The sequence below is a fragment of the Rhinolophus sinicus genome, linkage group LG10 (genome assembly GCF_036562045.2).
Source record: "Rhinolophus sinicus isolate RSC01 linkage group LG10, ASM3656204v1, whole genome shotgun sequence".
NCBI lineage: Eukaryota > Metazoa > Chordata > Mammalia > Chiroptera > Rhinolophidae > Rhinolophus > Rhinolophus sinicus.
Window position 1 is genome coordinate 93,781,617 of NC_133759.1, and position 18,320 is coordinate 93,799,936.

Genomic DNA, 18,320 nt, shown 5'->3' on the forward strand with positions numbered 1-18,320 from the left:
TTTTAAGCCTCGTTGTGATAAAAAGCCATTGGCAGATTTTTGTTTTCCACGGGAGTGACAAAATCTGTGTTGAATTTGAAAAGGATTACTCCGGCCGCTTTGAGGATAATAGACTTTAGGAGGGCACAAATGGAAGCAGGGAAATCAATATGGACTACAACAGCTATTTTCATACGTCCAAGATGGGGTGGTTTTTAATTATGTTTTGTTTGATTTATCATATAATTGCACAGCGGTCAGAAAATGTGTTCTGTACGACCCAGATTGTTTGAAATGACTTTGTGAACTAGCCTAGCACAACATAAATTTTCACAAATGCTTTAGTGTATTTGAAAATAATGTTGATCCTCAATTTGTTGGATATAGAGTTCTACAGAGCCATTAGTTCAAACTACTTAAATGCTGCTATTCAGATCATTCACGTTTGCTATTATTTAGCCAGCAGTCTATAATTTTCTGGTAGATTTTTGTTAAAATTTCACGTTAGGTTTTGACAAAATTGCCACTGCCTCTGACAACTTTTAATTAATGTTTTTTAAGCTGCATTAACAGTTACATATCTAGTCATGATTTGTATAGCTTCTTGTTAGATTTTTAAAATTTTATATGTAGTTTCTACTCACACATTCATGCTTTTTGCCTTAAATCCTACTTTTGTCTGGTATTAATACACCAGCAATTTGTGTGTATTGTCTTTTTTCCATATCCTTATTTTCAACCTTTCCATATGGTTTTGTTTTAAATATTTCTTTTATAAACAGCATTTACTGTGATTTATTTATATTATGAACATCTTTTACTGCTACCATGTTGGTTTGTGTCTCTTCTCTACTATTCTTTTTCTTTGCTTCTTTTTATTTTATTTTTAAACAGTTTTTATCATTCCTTCTCGTGGATTAATTTTTTCTTTCTATTCCTTCTCTCTTCTCATTTTAGGACCACAAGTTGTATTCCAGTTAGTTTAATGACCACTTTCATTTTTCTCATGTATACTTATTAAGTAATTATATTTTGTCCCTTAAGTGTGAGATGGACAGTAGTCCATTCACTTTACCCACTAACCTCCCTAGCACACACTCCCCCTGCCCCTCAAACACACAAACCTCCCAGCAGGGAATTTCGCTCTGCTCTCTCATCTCAGGAGACCTCCTGAGGTGTCTTCTCCTTTGCTGAAGCTAAGAGCCCAGTCACTGCTTCTAGACTTTTGTCCCTACAGGCCTGTGGCTGAGGCCACACTCCATTTCGTGTTTCTGATTCATGAAGATGGTTGTCCAATGTTTATTTTATTGTAGTAAAATACACATAATGTAAAATTTACCATTTTAATCAGTTTAAAGTGTACAATTCAGTGGCAATGTAAGTGCTTTAACAACGCTCTGCAAAACGCCAGAATCATCTACTTCCACAACTTTTTTATCACCTCAAACAGAAACCCTGTATCTTTTAAGTGGTCACTCCCAGGACCCTCTCCCCAGCCCCTGGCAGCCCCTAATCTGCTCTGTGGGTTTGCCTATTGTATGAATGGAATCATACTGATGCCGACGGGAGCAAATCCCCCGAAGTGGGAACTCAAACCCTGGGCCGAGAAGGTTCTTGGCTTCACGTAGGAAAGAACTCAAACGTGAGCCGATAGAGACTTTAAAGTGAAAGTAAGTTTATTTAGCAGAGAGTAAGTAAGAAAAGACCATCCCACAGATGGAGTGGCAGTCTCTAATCACTAGTGGAAGAGAGACCCCTCCATCCACCTGTCGGGGTAGGGTTTATATGTGTTTCTTGTTTCCATGGAAAATTTCTTGGTAGGAGAAAAGAATCAAGGTACAAGAAGAATAAGTGCAGGTTTATCTTTTGTAAGGTACAGTCTGTGACTAGTTTATAATAGGTTTAATTATGGAAATGGCCATAATGGAATCTCTTTGCTCAGTGAGCTTCAGATGGTCTGTTCTGTGTGATGAATGTCTGAGTTCTGTGTTTGGTAAAACGTAAGCAGCAGGCTTGGAATCCAACCTCCTGGTTCCTTCTTTTGTAAATACATAATAGTCCTGTTCCTTCCCTATATTACTACAGTTTATGGCCTTTTGTGCCTGGCTCTTTTCATTTACCATCATGTTTTCAAGCTTCCTCCATGTTGTGGCATGTGTCGGCACTTCATTCCTTTTTATGGTTGAATAATATTGGGTTCATGTACCACATTTTGTTCATTCATTTGTTCATGGGCAGTTGGGTTCGTTCCACCCCTTGGTGATGCTGAATCGTGCCACCCTGAACATTTATGTACAAGTTTTTCTTTGAAAACCTGTTTGTTCTTGGGGGTATATACCTGGAATGGAACTTCTGGGTCAAATGGTCATTCTAGGTTTAACTTCTGGAGGAACTGCCAAACTGTTGTCCGTAATGGCTGCAATGTTTTGCACTCCCACCAGCAATGTTTGAGTGCTCCCATTTCTCCACATCCTCACCCAAACTTGTTTTCTGATGATGATGATGGTGATGGTGATGAAGATGGTGATGATTGCCATTCTAATGAGTGTGAAGAGTTATCTGTTTTGTGAATGCAACTATGACTTACTGGTTTTCCATTTGTTGTTGCTGTTGTTGTTATTAGCTTATGTCATATTGTGATTTATAGTAAGAAATATATATTTGGTCTTCATCCCAGTTTCTGGCACAAAGCTCCTTGGAATTTCCTAAGTAATGACAGCCACAAAGGTGTCCCTTGTTACGTTAATAAGGTGACTTTTGGACCTCGCCTGAGGGAAGCTGGTTGCCAGGAAACCTAACCATGTGATTAGACCGGTTGGGGCTGTCAGTCCACCCCGACCTCCTCTAGGGACCAGAGAGCGGCCTGGAGGTTGAATCAGTCTTCAAGCATCAATGATGTAATCAATCTATGGAATGAAGCCTCAGAAAAACCCAGAAGGATGAGGTTTGGAGACTTCATGGGCTGATAAACACATGGAGGCACTGGGAGAGCAGTATGCTGGGGAAGGCAGGGAAGCTCCGTGCCCTCTCCCCATACCTTGCCCTGTGCATCTCTTCCTCTGGCTGTTCCTGAGTTACATCCTTTTATAACAAACCAGCAACTTAGTAAGTAAAAGGGTTTCCTGAGTTCTTTGAGCTGACCCAGCAAAGTGATGGAACCCAAGGTGGGGGTCATGGGAACCTCTGGTTTACAGCCTGAAAGTCGGAAATACAGGCAACAACTTGGACTTGCTACTGCTGTCTGAAGTCCCGTGAGGGGGTCGTGGGATACTCTAATCTGTAGCCAGTTGATAAGAAGCACAGGTAACAACCCGAGCTTGTAACTGGCTTCGGAAGTGGGGGGGGGGGGCGGGAGGGGGCAACCTTATAGGACTGAACCCTCACCCTGTGGAATCTGATGCTGTAGGTAGATAGTGTCAGAATGGAGTTGAACTCTCAGACACCCTGCTGCTGTCTGACAGTTGCTTGGTGTTGGCGGGGAGTCCCCCCTGCTCCACACACTGGAAATTGAGTCTCAGAACACCACAAGCCTCTACCATTGCTGTAGGTTTGGAGCACAAGGGAACATCAAACCATGACCAGACCCCTCCATTTTGACTGGAACCTCACATCAATTTGGGACATGTTTTTGTAAGTGGACAACTGAATTAAGCATCCAAAGTACCTGACTGCATGATAACATTACTTTTCTACCGAATGAGGAAGGAGATATCTTTGTGAGGCAATATAGACTGACACCAATTTAATTAAAGTTTACTTCAGCTGATTTCCTCCTTTGACCTCTCCCCTTTTCAATCAAACTAATATAATGCAGACATTACTGAGTTAAATGATGGGAGTGGAGAACACATGTACTTTTCCTACAATAATTGAGCTTTCTTTTCAGAGGATTACTGACAACGACACAACCTCTCCTCTTCTCTCCCTTTTGACCTGCCCAAGAAATTAGAAATTTTTGACCTGCCAAGAAGGAAATTAAGAGCACACAAAAATAATTAGGAAACGTATGCACTGCCTGTATTTTATAATAATTTCAATTTAATAATACATCATGTTCTGCGATGAATGTATTTTTACATTTTAGATTCATGATATTCATGGTTATGAGAACATAGTGTATATTCAGGATTCTTTTATAGTTGTGAAAATAATGCGTCCTCTATTTCTTTATTTTGAACAAGAAAATTGAAAGCACGTATTATCTACCACTTCTTAAGAGATATAAGAACTCAGAGGGGTCATGGCATGAAGGTCCTAGAGTTGTATTTGGATTATGAGCCTGGGTTTCACATCAGGTTCTGTGTGACCTAGAGTTTATTACTGCTTTTTTTTTTTTTTTTTGTAAATCTGATAATTACATGGATAGAAAGTGCAAACACTGTGCCTCAAGTATGAAACATTTTGTCTGAATATTCCCTTTTGTTTTCTGCTTACCCTTGGTGGATTCCCTGCCCAGGTGGGCCTGGCCTCAGGACCCAACATGGAAAGAACGTTTCATGTGCTCACTTTGAATCATTAGTTACCTACTATGTCTCCATGCTCTGCAAGCCTGGTTCTCCATGGCAGCTGGTGAGGAGGGTTCCCACCATGGAAGCCGCCTTCAGACATCTTTTGTTGTCAAGGTGCCTTTCTACACTTCCTTAATCACGCCAGATTGCCACTTACTGTGCCTAGACACATACTATGCAGGACACTCTCTTGTTCTTTAATACCTGTTACTGTCACTCCATATTGCATTCATCTCATTCTTGACTAGACACAATGCTGTATGGCTTGCATTTAGTGTCTTAACTGCTCACAGCAACCTGTGAGGCATGTGCTATTCTTCCCCCACTCTCCACTTTACAGGTGAGGAGACTGAGACGCAGGGAGCTTAAGTTACGCACCTGCATTGACATCACAAGCATATGGAGGAGCCAGTTTCCACACCCAGCTCATCCACCTAAAATCAAGCTCTTAGTCACCATGGACAAAGCAGAAACATTTCACATGCTAATATCTCTGCCGATTTGTTGGGGCTGATGGCGCTTATCAGCCGTCAACATCTGTGATCTAAAACTCTTTTAAAATATATGTGGTTAAAGGTACAAGCATGATGCTAAATTCCTTACATGTACTATTTTAGTTAATCCTTTCCGCCCTGTAAGGGAAGTACTATTATTGTCCCCATTTTGCACATTGTATTCCCCATTTTCCAGTTGAGGAAACTGAGTCAGTGTGGTCTAGGGATACCAGCTCAGAAATGGCAAAGCTGGGGTCTCAGCTGAGGGTGGAGTGCTTCCAAAGCCTGACATAACCATGACAGCACACCACAAAGAAAGGCTCGAGTCACCTGACAGTTCGTGGTTTGGGGCTATGTCACTCAGACTAAATTTTTAAAAAGCAAAGCCTCTGTCAAGTCAGTGCCATTAGGCTGGGCATGTATCTTCAAAAACAAATCGCATAGCAGCTCTCCCACGACATGCACTAGTCCTATGCTGCCGTTGTCTTTCTCTCCCTGTTAGCAGTTCCAGCCTCCACTTGCACGTGTTTGTCTCAGAAAGCCTCCCATCAGCTTTCCCCAGACAGTTCTGAGAGATGCCTTTTGGCTGCCTGGAATGCCACACACCATTTTGGGAAAGGTCAAGATCCAACGCAAAGGCCCTCACTGACAGAGAGAGGAAAACATGTGCAAACAGAGCTGAGGAATGTGTGGGGGCCAGCCACAAAGCCAGGATTTGTACTTCTAGATCTGGGGGTGCTCTGAAGCCACCGCAAGGACAGCATGCATCCAAGAGCGTTGTTTGCACGTGTGCCCAAAAGCTAAGCAAGTTTGGCCTCCAGGGTTTCTCTAGCAAAGAATAGGATAGAACAGTTTTTGTTTCCATTGCTTTCTGAATTATGGGGGGGAACTTCCATGAGAAAAGCCTATCTTAATCTTATTGTCTATTGAGTTGTAATGCCATACGAGTGTGTTCAAAGTGAGGGGGAGTATTTTGAGGGGGGATGATGGCGACGTGTCTTTTACTGTAATCATTTTTTATTATTATTATTTAAACATTCACTGTATTTTTTATCATACCTCATAATATTGGAATCGGTTTGACCCATGGGGGAAACACTGAGCTGCCTCTTTGAACTGCAAAGTCTCTCTGGTTCTCTTCTCTCTCAGAAACCCTGGTCATGCTTCCCTCCCACTATAAAGATTTCCCGAACTATGCCAACCAATACCAAAGTCTTTCCTTCATCACAGCTCTTACACTTACAGCTTAGGCTGCACATTCCACAGCCGTGGAGCAGAAGCAAAGGCCTCTCAAGTCTAGATTCTTGAGTCCTGAAATCGCTCTGTGCAAGCCTGGGCTAGTCATGCCCCACAATTAGCCTCAGTCTTCTCACCTGTAAAATGGCAGTAACATCTGCTCACTAGGACTGTGGACATGAGCCAATCCAGTGGGTATTATTGTGAGCCTATCATGTGTCAGGTTCTCTGCTAAGCCCTTTCATGGTTTTAAAGATATCTAAAAGACAAAGATATCTAAGTCATAACGCATGTATTTAAAGTAGTCAGTAAAGTAGCATTTCCCAAAATGGGTCCTGCAGTGTTTTCCATTAACATGTAGTTTAAGGGGAAAAAAACATTATGTGATTAAGTAAATCTTGGAACTGTTGGACACCAAGTTAACCAAATTATGTTGATGGAGGACTTCTCAGAGTGGATAATATACTAACATACACTGTGCAGATAGAAGGAGGGGGAAAGCAGGTTGCATTTCCTGAACCTTTTTGCCCACAAAATCTTTTGGGGGACAGATTTTTAAGAGTGGCTACTCACATAGTAATGAACAACAGGTTTTCTTTGGAACACTGGGAAATCCCAGTAAGAGGTTCAGGCAGTTACTGCAGCTGATAGAGACCCTTCTATATGCTGTGAAGACGAAATGTCACCTGAGATAATATACAGGAGAGCACACTGAGCGTTATCAGGTGCCACCTTCTCCGTCTGTCTCTGACCTCATCTTGGTTCATGGCAACTTGAATGTCAATGTCGTCTTTCCACATACAGCAGAGGCCCCAGTCCAGCTCTTACGCTGCTGTTCCAGTCCCCTGCACTGTGCTGGGCACATGCAAGGGTGACCCATTATGCTCTGGCCTTGGCATCTCCAGGCAAGCAAGGCTGAAACAGCTACCTCTTTACACATCCCCAAAGCAGCCTCTTCAGTAGCTGCACTCCCTCAGAACTGAGTCCAGGTTTTAATATGTCACTTCCGGCTCTTTAGGTGGGAAGTGAAAGAAGTCCTTCCTAGCCAAGGTATCTCACTGAGCCCTCATGTGTGACCTCACCCCAAAAGAGGAAAATGTATCCGCACTTCCTTTTTCTCCTATGGAGTTAGCTATAGTTCAGGAAGCTTGACTAGCAAGTTAAAATTCATTCATAATTTTATGTCTCCTGTTGACTTATTTACTGTATATGTAATTAGAACCTCTCCCTCCATCAGCCTTTGGATAAAATTACACACACAGAGACACACACCAGGAGAATCACTGATTTTTCACTTGCCCAGAAGTTTCTTTCAATTCTTTGTAACCTTGAAAATATGAGAAATTTGACTTGAGATGTTACCTTTATGTTAAGGATTGCATATTAATATGTCTGCCCTGTCATAGGATCCCCATTGATGATTTCTAGAGAAAGCAGAAAACAAAATTTAAACTGCCAGAAAGAATCAACATGGAAATGCACAGATTTTTGTGAGCATTGTCAGCTGAGATAGTTTAATTGTGCACATTTTTCTAAAGGAGCTTTTCATATTCATTGTAGGTGTACAGAAGGGACATTAAAAGATGTGATGTAGGATTGAAAGAAATGCCAACTCCGCTCTCCAGTGTATCAGATTCTGAGGCAATTCACAATTACTTTTTCCAAAGCTGAATTCTTAAGTCCCCAGCCTCCTACCTACCAAATCCTCCCCTCAAATATTCTTTCTCTCACCCGCTGTTTTCTGTCTGAGTAAACGGCTTACTACCTCTCCAATTGCCAAGAACCATGAGTCATCCTTGATCCCGATCCTTCCTCATTTCCTAGCCCGATCCCTTATCAACCCCTGTCAATCTTAAACATATATGTTGAACCTCTCTTCTTGTCTCCCTCTGCCCCCACTCCAGTTCAAGCTGCCATCGTTTCTCACCTGGGTAACTGCAATCGTATCCCACCAGGCTTCTCACATCAAGCGTGGTCTCTTTCTTGCCCGTCCTCCCAAGGTAGTCAGAGTGATCATGTTTAAATGAAAAGCAGCTGAAATCACTCCCCTGCTGACAAACTTTTAATGGCTTTGCATTTTTGGAGGAAGTTCGGTATCATGTAAATGATCTATAAGAGCAAAGAGGGTGGACAGGTCTATCAGATATTTAGACATATCAACAAACCACAGACATAAAATGATATGATATTGACACAAGAACAAACACACACTAGAACAGACCAAAATGCCCTGAGGCAGACTCATGTATATTTGGGAATTAATAAATGATAAAGGTGGTACCACGTATCAGTGGAGGAAATAACAGTCCTTTGGTAGACGATGTTGAAGAAAATGGCTTCTGTTTGGATTCCCACCTGAAGTATATACATCAGTGGATTCCAGAGGCACTAAAAACTTAGTATGAGAAGTAGAACTCAAATGTCAACAGAAGAGAATATAAAGAATGAACTAAGGCAGGAAAGGATTTCTTTATGAACCCCCAAGAAGCCATCTGTAAGGAGAAATAAATGAGTTTTCTTACATCAAAATCACACATTCCCATTTATCAGAGAGCAGCGTGAGCAGTGTTAACACAGCTGATGGCAAGACTGGAGGGACATGTTTCCCTCTCCTGGATCATCACGCTCCAACCACATTGGCCTTTCTCTCCGTCCCTTAAATATACCACCCTCCCTTCTGCCTCAGAGCCAGTGCAGTCTGTCACTCTCTCTGAAAAGTTCTTTCTCCCCTGGTTCAGCTAACAAATTCCCACTCATCCTTGTGATCTCAGCCAAAATGTCTCTCCCGTAGAAAGGCCTTCCCTCACTGCGCAGATTAGGGGAGGTTTCCCTGCATGTGCTCTCATTTCACCTCCTACTTTGCATCCATTGCTCCCATTGCATTTGCAATGACAGAATCACTTATGGAAATCGTATTTAGTGTCCATCTTCCAGACTAGGTTTGTAAGCTCCAGGAAAGCAGAGGCCACCTGTTCAGCACTTGGCACAGTGCTTTCTTCCTCATTGGTACCTTTAAGATGTTAATGGAATGAATTGATAAGGGGCAATTGAAAGAGAACATATTCCATACCACACGCCAAATGGGGGCTACAAGCCCAGGGTATTTAACCTTCATGTCAGGTATAATTTAACCTTCATGTCAGGAAGAATTTGGGGTAATGATGGGTGCCCCTGCTTCTCCCTGTCACCTAGAGACTAAACATCTCAACTCTCGTTTCTATCACCTACAGTTCCTTACACCGCCTTAGGTGGTAAACAAGTATTTGTTGATTGTATATCTGTGCAGCCTGGTCCCTACCACACTGTTTTCTGTGTTTAGGTGATCACGTCCACCATCCTGAATCGTTTGCCTTTTGAAAGATCTCTTTGACAGTGGATGTCAACCTTCATTTAATTACTTCTTGTCTTGACAACTCTCTGTGGACTCTTAATTTGATCTGGGCATTCAGTTATTCAGCAAATATTTATTGAAAGCCTAGTGGGTGCCAAAAAAGTGCCAGGCACATAAAAAGCTGGCAGTCCCCTTCCAGTGTTGACATGCTAACATGACAGCTCTAAAGAATCGTTAAACAGAACAGCTCAACTTAGTTAAATATTGAGAGAGACCTAAATGCACCCAAATTTGGGCACAGCACAGCATGTAGTTGAACAGGAATGTTACCGTGGAAAAACTGGACCTGTTCCCAGCTGATTTTGAGCAAGTGCTTCATAGTGTAGCTTCGTTATTCACGGCTGCCAAAGTTTTTCAAAAAATAAAGATATTCCAAAGTAAAATAGAAATGATACTATAGTGTTGTTTTTAAATACTTGTAATGCTTTTAATAGGGTCAATGCAAAGACAACTAAAGCATCTTATTGAAAATAATAATGAGGGTCATAGACACATTTGATGCTTGCAGAAGAGAATTTTACCAACTACCCTTCAGAATGATTTTAATGACAGCTCTAAGTTTGTGTCAGGTTTTTGTTTTTCTAGTCATATTAAGAGTTAGTATTATTTAGTGAGCAATGATAATGTAGGCTAGTGATGTCCGTGTTATATTAAGCTTCCTGCCTACTCAGAGATGGGGATCTTTCTGAGGTTCTTCCTGGAGTTCTAGATCTTAGAATTTGGTGGCCTAATATATCTTTCTAAAAAACTTTTTTTTTTTTAAATTTTAGAATAGTTTTATATATGTAGAAAAGTTGTAAAGATAGTGCAGAGTGTTTTTTTTATGTACTTCACACCCAGTCTCCCCTATTACTAGTATCTGACATTAGTAGGGTACCATACTTTTTTTTGTCACAATTAATGAACCAACATTGCTGCACTACTAACTCAAGTCCATCCTTCATTCAGATTTCCTTAGTTTTTTGCCTAATGTCCCTTTTATGTCCAAGGATCTCATCCAGGATACTACATAGTTTTCATGTTTCTTAAATTCTTCTTGGTTGTGACTGTTTCTCAGACTTTTCTTGGTTTTGATGACCTCCCCAACTCTGAGGAGTACTGGTCAGGTATTTTGCAACCTATCCTCAACTGAGATTTTTGTGATGTTTTTCTCATGATTAAATAGGGGCTATGAGTTTTAAAGAGGAAGACCACAGAGGTAAAGTGTCATTTTCTACACATATGAGGTCTGACAATTATGTTCAAAACCTCATCCTTAGAAAAAGTGCTACGTACCTCATCGCTGAATATCACTATGGTCACCTTCGAAGTACTCCCCCTGGGAAGCTATGCACCGACACCAGTACCTAGTCTACCCATCAAAGCAATTTTGGAACTCTTTTTCTGGAATGGCCATCAGAGCTGCCGTTGTATTACCCTTGATGTCCTGAATGTCATCAAAATGTCTTCCTTTCAATATTTCCTTTACCTTTGGAGGCCAGATCAGGTGAGCAGGGAGCGTATTCCAATACAGTTATTTGCTTACTGGCTAAAATCTCCCTCACAGACAGTGCCGTGTGAGCTGGTGCATTGTCTTGATGCAAGAACCATGAATTGTTGGGGGAAAGTTCAGATCCTGTAACTTTTTCACGCAGCCTTTTCAGCACTTCCAAATAGTAACCTTGGTTAACTGTTTGTCCAGTTGGTATGCATCCATAACGAATAATCCCTCTGATATCAAAAAAGTTAGCAACATCGTTGCAACATTCGTGAACTTAATTGTTAGACTTTATATATCAAAGGTGCGTACTATCAACATGGCATCACTGTTAACAGCCTTGATCACCTGGCTGAGACAGTACTTGTCACATTTCTCCATTGTGAAGTTACCGTCCCCTTTCCATGCTCTTTGAAAGGAAATCACTACGTGCAAGCCGCCTTTAAGGAGTAGGGAGTTAACTATGGAAATTGTTTGGAATTCTTCTATATGGGAGATGTGCCTGTTCTCTCCCTTTTATTTATCTAGTCGGTCATTTATTTATATCAGTATTGACTCATGGATATTTATTTTATGCTTTGGGTTATAATTCAGTACTATGTTATTTATTTTGTTGTTCATGTTCTTCCAGCTTTGGCCGTTGGGTGCTCTTTTAGTTGTCACCTGTGTCCCTTTGACATCCTCCCATAATTGTGGGATATTTTTCTGTTTGTTTCATTTGTTTTCTGAGCACTTCTTCCTTTCTGGCACTAAAAGATGCTCCAGGCGCATCTTTTATATTTATTGCCCAGTGCTAGAATCAGCTGTTTTCCAAGAAGCCGTCCCAATGTGGGTTTCATTTATTTATTTGTAGGTTTCATTTATTTGTTAGAGTTTATACAGTATTTTGGTAGCCACTGTGCTTGGCACTTGACACATATTGTCTTTCTTAGTCCTCATATCAACACCATTCGGTAGCCTTTAACTTCATTTCATCGATATAGAAACCGAGGCTCAAAGGATGTAAATGACCCAAAGCCACACAGTTAGTAAAAAGCAGAGCTGGGATGCAAGTCCAAATCTGTCTGACTCCACAATTCACACTCTGAACCTTCACTCCACAAGGCCAGCCTCCCTCATTGTCTAAGTTAACATGAGACGGAAAGTATGTTATTGTGAACCACCCTGAAAAGACAAAAAGCCAGCCAAACTCTACTCTGGAAAGACCCCTCAGGATTCCTGTCACGCTGATCCCTTCCTTCTCTGAACGTCATTCACACTGAGAGTTGAAAGCCTTCCCTGAATGTGCAGGTGGTTTCTGTGCTGTCTTGTGGTTTTCTCCGTTTATCTCAATTCCCAGATCAGATTGTTAGTTCCTCAGAGGGCAAGGAAAATATACTACCGTGTAGGATTCTCAAGGTAAGTAATTTCTGGAGGCCACATTACTTCAGAACAGACTGTGGCTATAGGGCTGCCATCAAAGCGAATATTAAAATCTGTGCCTTTCACACCAGGGGAGCATAGATATCAGTGGAGGTCGTATCACATTGTTGTTATGGTAATTTTGCATTGATTCAGTGTCCCCCTGGGCAAAGAGCTTCTCAAAGATAAAAGTCATATCGTTTCCATTCTCCAGGGCCTGGAACAGTGTATGACATGTTCAGGGTACTCAGTCAGTGTGTATAAAATGCTTAAGAGATGCTCTGGGTTCAGGGCCAGAGACCACCTATTCTTGACTTGCACACCATTTTAACCTGCTTTCCTCTTAAGACGGCTGTAGGATGAAGTGGCATTAGAAGTAGACAAATTGATTGCATGGAGAAATGATAGGTCTCTGCTTCATTTAAAAACCCCACTGAAAACGTGGAGAACAAAAGTGAAAAGGAATATATTTGCATTGTTGTAGAGAAAGGGAGAGAAAGTGACGGAGAGAAAATGATGAAACGTGGGGAAATGAGAACTGGATGTCCCTGTAGGATTGAAAGCCACAGTATGTAGTGAGTAGACTAGGGTCACTTATCTGTGAGACATTTTAGGTACAGTGTCGAGGGCCCACGAAGGTCCTAATGCACCTGGAATGGGGCTGAAAAAGAGGACTCTGAAAAATCTGCATATAAACCAATTACACTCTCCATTCTATCCCCAGATCCCATGCCCAGTTGACCCAGCTAAGCAAATACCTTTCCACAGCCTAGCAGAGAATACAAGGATTGTTTTCTAGAAAGTTTGACCAAAGGGCCTCTGGGCTCGTGCTGTTAGACACAAATAAAGTCGGGAATGAGGCACTGAAACAGGTTCACTTGAAAGTCTGTCCCTGAACAACAAAATGCCCAGGCCCCTTCTCCTCGGACACTCAGGGCTCTTCTATCTAAAGTTATACCCACCACCTTCCTGGCAGGAGTTAGAGAATTCCTGTTTGATGAAACTAGCACTCAGGTACTGACTGCCCACAGATACTGACATTTGGAGGTTCTCCACTGAGTTAGCCAAATCCCCACTATTGTACCCTGTGGCAGGTCTCACCCTTCTGGAAACACAGAGCTTCCAACCAGCTTTTTTTTATTTCCATCTAGTAAGTCAATCAAACTAGGAAGGGATAGTATAAAAAGGATAGTTCAAAGAATAAGAAAAAACTCTTGAAAATTGTAAGTATGATAGTAGAAGTTTAAAAAAAAAAAATCAACAGAAAGGGAAATTACAGTTGAAGCTATTTCCCAGAAAAACAGACCCTGAAAAAAAAAAAAAAAAAAAAAGGATTAAACTTAGAAAATGAAGCATTTCTTTTTACCCCAGGATGGCGAACACACAATGCAATATGTAGATGATGTATTATAGAATTGTACACTTGAAACCTATGTAATTTTACTTACCAATGTCAACCCAATAAATTTAATTTAAAAAATTAAAAAAGAAAAGAAAAAGGACATGTAGTTAAAGAACACCTACTTGGCTCAGATGTGGACAATATAACAGAATCATAATAATGCAGAGTCTGAATATTAATTTAACCAAATTTGTAAGGAATTTTGCAGATATTCAGTGAATAATGTCTAAAGTTGATAAATCAAGAGATCATATAGAAGCATATTTTAGGCCACACAGTGGGCAATACCTAAAAGAGCTTCCTGGTATCAATGTAAGAAATGTCCAAACCTGTAGAGAACCTTTACAAGAGTTTATTTGAGCCAAAACCGACGAAATTTCTGGGAAGCACGATCTCAAATGCTCCAGAAAATGGCAGTTTTGCAGTTTCTTTTATACCTTTGGAATTAAGGAGGGAAAGTAAAGAAGATTACAGGAAGGTGGGAGAAAGCAAGGTACAGGATAGTTAGCAAGATTATATGCTCCCTTGAGGGTGGTTATGCCTTTGAGGAGTCTGGAAAAGAGGTTTATTTCTGGCATTTCAAAGGTGTGTTAATGCAGATGCACAAGAAAATGGGCAGGGCTGGCTTAAACCTTTTACTAAAGAAGTTATAGGCTGGGGCGTGATGACTACCTGCCATGACCTGCCCAGTTAGGAATTTGTGATCTGATCACCCTGTGAGGTGAGATACACTAGCACGCTGAAAGGTCTTGCAGTGGTGAGAGATATGAACCATTGCTCTTTGATATACGTTTTGTGGTATTTGTTGTTTACATGTACTGTTTTGATATAAGAATAAATAATACAGTTTTTAAAATCAGATACAATAATTTTAAAATGCTGGCATGATGGAGCCATTTAGTATTCAAATAGCCACATACATACAGTAGCCCCTGGAGGGCGTCGTGGACTAACTCTATTTTCACTTCAGTGGTCTAGAGTCATCCAGAAAAAATTTGATTCTGTTCTGCCTGTTTTGCGTTAGAGAAACAGATGTGATGGTGATTCCTCTCTGTCAAAAGGCTGTGTGCTTTCATTATTTGGGGAGAGTACCCCCCAAATTTGGGGACTGTCCTCCTCTCCTACTGTAGGAGAGATGATGCACTGTCTCCCTTCCGAGTCTCCCAGGCATCCTTGCCCTCTGTCCAGAACCATGGGCTGACCTGGTCCCAAATGCTCGTCTTCCTCACCAGCCACAGGTCTGCCAGACTCCTTTCTGCCAGGCAGAGTTGACCACTGGGCAGTTCCCCACCAACCCCTTGTCCTCAGATGGTTGCCATGAGGTCAGTTAGTGAAAGTCAAAGACCACAGAGCAGGCTCTCCTGCAGCAGAAATGAACCTCTCTAGGCCCAGAGGCTGCTATGGTGAGTGGGAGAACCAGGGGAAAAGAAGAAGCTGAGAGGACAGAATTTAGCTTCTCCTCGGACATGACAGAGAGCATTTCCCCAGCTTGTTCTAATGCCCAGAGACCTCAGGAACTCTTTGCTTGGCTGGTATTTTCCTGGTTTAGTCTCAGTAAGCAGAACCAGAGAGCCACACAAAATTGCACCACCCAGCTGCTGTGCCATTTGTTAGCTGGTTAATGCTTTTTTCCCCCCTGGTAATCTTTCTGTGATAGGGTACTTGGGAGGATTACAGCAATGTGTTCCAAGCTAGCATGACACTCTTTGTTTAAACCCTGATGTAGCAAAGACTCTGCTTCCCCAGAAAGTATATTAGAACAATTAACGCTGAATTACAGTATTTTGACATGGTAATAAAAAGGAATGGTGGCTTTTTTATATCTCTTGCTGTAAACCTTGATGTAAGTTGTTAGGAATTTTTTTTTCCCCATAGTAGAATTACTTAAATTATATTAAGAGTAAGCAGGTGGCATTTGAAGATACTGGGATTTGAAAAATAGTAGTGAAACAGCCAGATATAGGGAGATCCTTTGAAATACGGAAACAGAGAATGTTGGAAATGGAACAACTCCCTGACTCATTGCACAGACTGGATCTAAGGATTAGGAAGGGGAAAGGAAGGCCTTCCTCATTTCTCTTCCTCCATCCCCTTTCCCCCCACTTTTGCCCCTTCATTTCCCCCCCAACCCCCATCACGCCTCCCCTTTTCTCCCCCTGTCCCCTTACCCTAACAACTACGGGGACTTACTGCACCATATGTGTTAATTACATATAGAATGTAATAATTTTAATAATACATTTTAATAATTTAATAATACATATTTGTACCATCCTACATATCAAGAAACCGAGGCTTGGAACAATTAAGTAATTTGCCCCAAGTTATCCAACTAGGGAAAGATATTGATTGGAAACTAGGTGGGCTGACTCCAGGCTCCTACTGCAAACCTGGCACAGAGCGAGTGCTCAGTTACATTAGCCCGGAGATTGTAGATGCAAAGAATGAACCACAAAACAGTGAAGTGATTTTCTCAAGGTCACACACTGTTCAATGGTAATGCAGTTTATCCAATTCTCTGATTCCAGGTCACTCTTCTTTCTGCAGTGCCAGGTTGCTGATTATACAAAGAGAAACGTTAGAACATTAACTTCTAGAAACATATAGCCTCCTGTCCAGCTTCCAAGTTCTGAATTTTCACATTACTTGAATTGTTTTTAAGTTTCAAGTAGAAGCACTAAGCACTGCCAGAAGTAATGCCAAAGAAACTGTTTCTGGCTAATACTTATTTCCTAATGGACAAAAAAAAAAAAAAATGTCAATATTAGATTTAATGTATTTCTTCTTCCCTGAAGCAATTTAAAAAATAAATAAAACCTCTTTTTATCAGGCAAACTGTTGAGGAGGAGGGATTACAGTGAATCAATCGTTGCCCTGAGGTACAGAAGTCATCATCTGTCTCCCTGACAGTAGGACCACAGCTCTCACCCAAGGTTGACTGGTTATTCAGAGCCTGAGTACTGATCATCCATTTTAGCCATTGACTTTGGGTGAGAAAGACCATGACTCCAGACCATCTGTGGAAAATATGTCTTGGCAATGGCCACCCCGTGCCCTCCTTGGCCTGTGGGAACCACCTCAGTACGGCCCTGCCACTCTGCCATAAGCAGGCAGTAGGCGAGGCTCGCTAACCCCATCCTGCACCTACCAGTTTTTGAAGGAAAAAAACATTAGACAATCAGTCCATAACCTTCCCACCTCCATGACCTCCTTTTTTCATGTCAACTTGATCAAACTGTATCTGTTCTTTTCAAGGCTCAGCTCAAGCATGAATATCTCCTTTGCATCCCACTCCAGAGCCTTAAGTTATGAATAATCTTACCCTTCAGGAAAGTTCCCACACATGTGGTTTGTACCTCCCTCATCACCCTACTGTTCTCTGTCTGATATGATATCTGTGCCCATCTCCTTGTCCCCATTAGAACATAAGACTTTCAAAGTAAAGACGGAGTCTTGCCTGTCTTTCCTGACAATTCTTAGGACAATGGTTTTTTCTGTTTGGGACTCAGTGCATACTGGTATTATTGAATTTTCAGGTCGATATATGCCAAGATGTAACAAAGTTCTGGAAAGACAACAATGGCACTCCATATTCTTTTTTCTACACACCTATCTGATTACTGACATGTTCTGTCAGTGATGCATCCTTTAGTTGATGGCTTTAGTTTACTCCAGGAAAGGGAAAACAAGTAAGCCAGGGGATGGCAAACTATGGCTTGTGGGCTAAATCCAGCCCATTGCCTGTTTTCATGTAGCCAGTGAACTAAGAATAGTTTTTATATTTTCAAATGATAGGGGGGAGAATAATATTTTAAGATACAATAAGATTACTTTAAGTTTGAATATTTTTAATGATATGATGTTCAGATTTCATTGTTTATGAATAAAGTTTTATGGGCATACAGCCATACCCATTTGTCTGTGGCTGTTTTGCACCAAAACAGCAGTTAGAAGTTGAATAGTTACCACAGAACTATACATCCCAGACAGCCTATATATTATTACTATCAGACCCTGGATAGAAAAACGTGCCAACCCCTGTTTTGAGTCATTCTTGAGAAAGGAATTGGGTGGCCTTTTTGATCAAGCACGAATTGGATGAAGGCAGAGAAAGGCTGAAGGAAAAGAAATTTGGAAACAAGAAAAGGGAGGCAGGAACCTAATGGGAGATGCAGGGTCTCCTGGGTTTTGTATATCTGTGTGGCAAATGTCTGCACAAAGAGATTTCAGTCTCCTCAGGAGCACCTGGATTCTGACAACCGGTGGACATGCCAGAGGGGCAGACATTGAGTATTTTACATAAGCTTTCTGGTCTCCATTAAGGACTCTGTACGGTTCCTTAAGAGAAATTGTAAACTAGGAAGGGTAAGATTAGGAGATTGTCAGTCATCCCTGATCACCCCATGTGCCAATGCTAGGACTGCGGGGTTTT

General features: G+C 41.4%; 1 protein-coding gene across 4 annotated transcripts in view; it reads left to right on the forward strand.

Moving 5' to 3' along the window:
• Nucleotides 1-18,320, forward strand: part of SGCD (sarcoglycan delta) — an 827,683-nt gene that overhangs the window by 665,382 nt on the left and 143,981 nt on the right. The window lies entirely within an intron of this gene.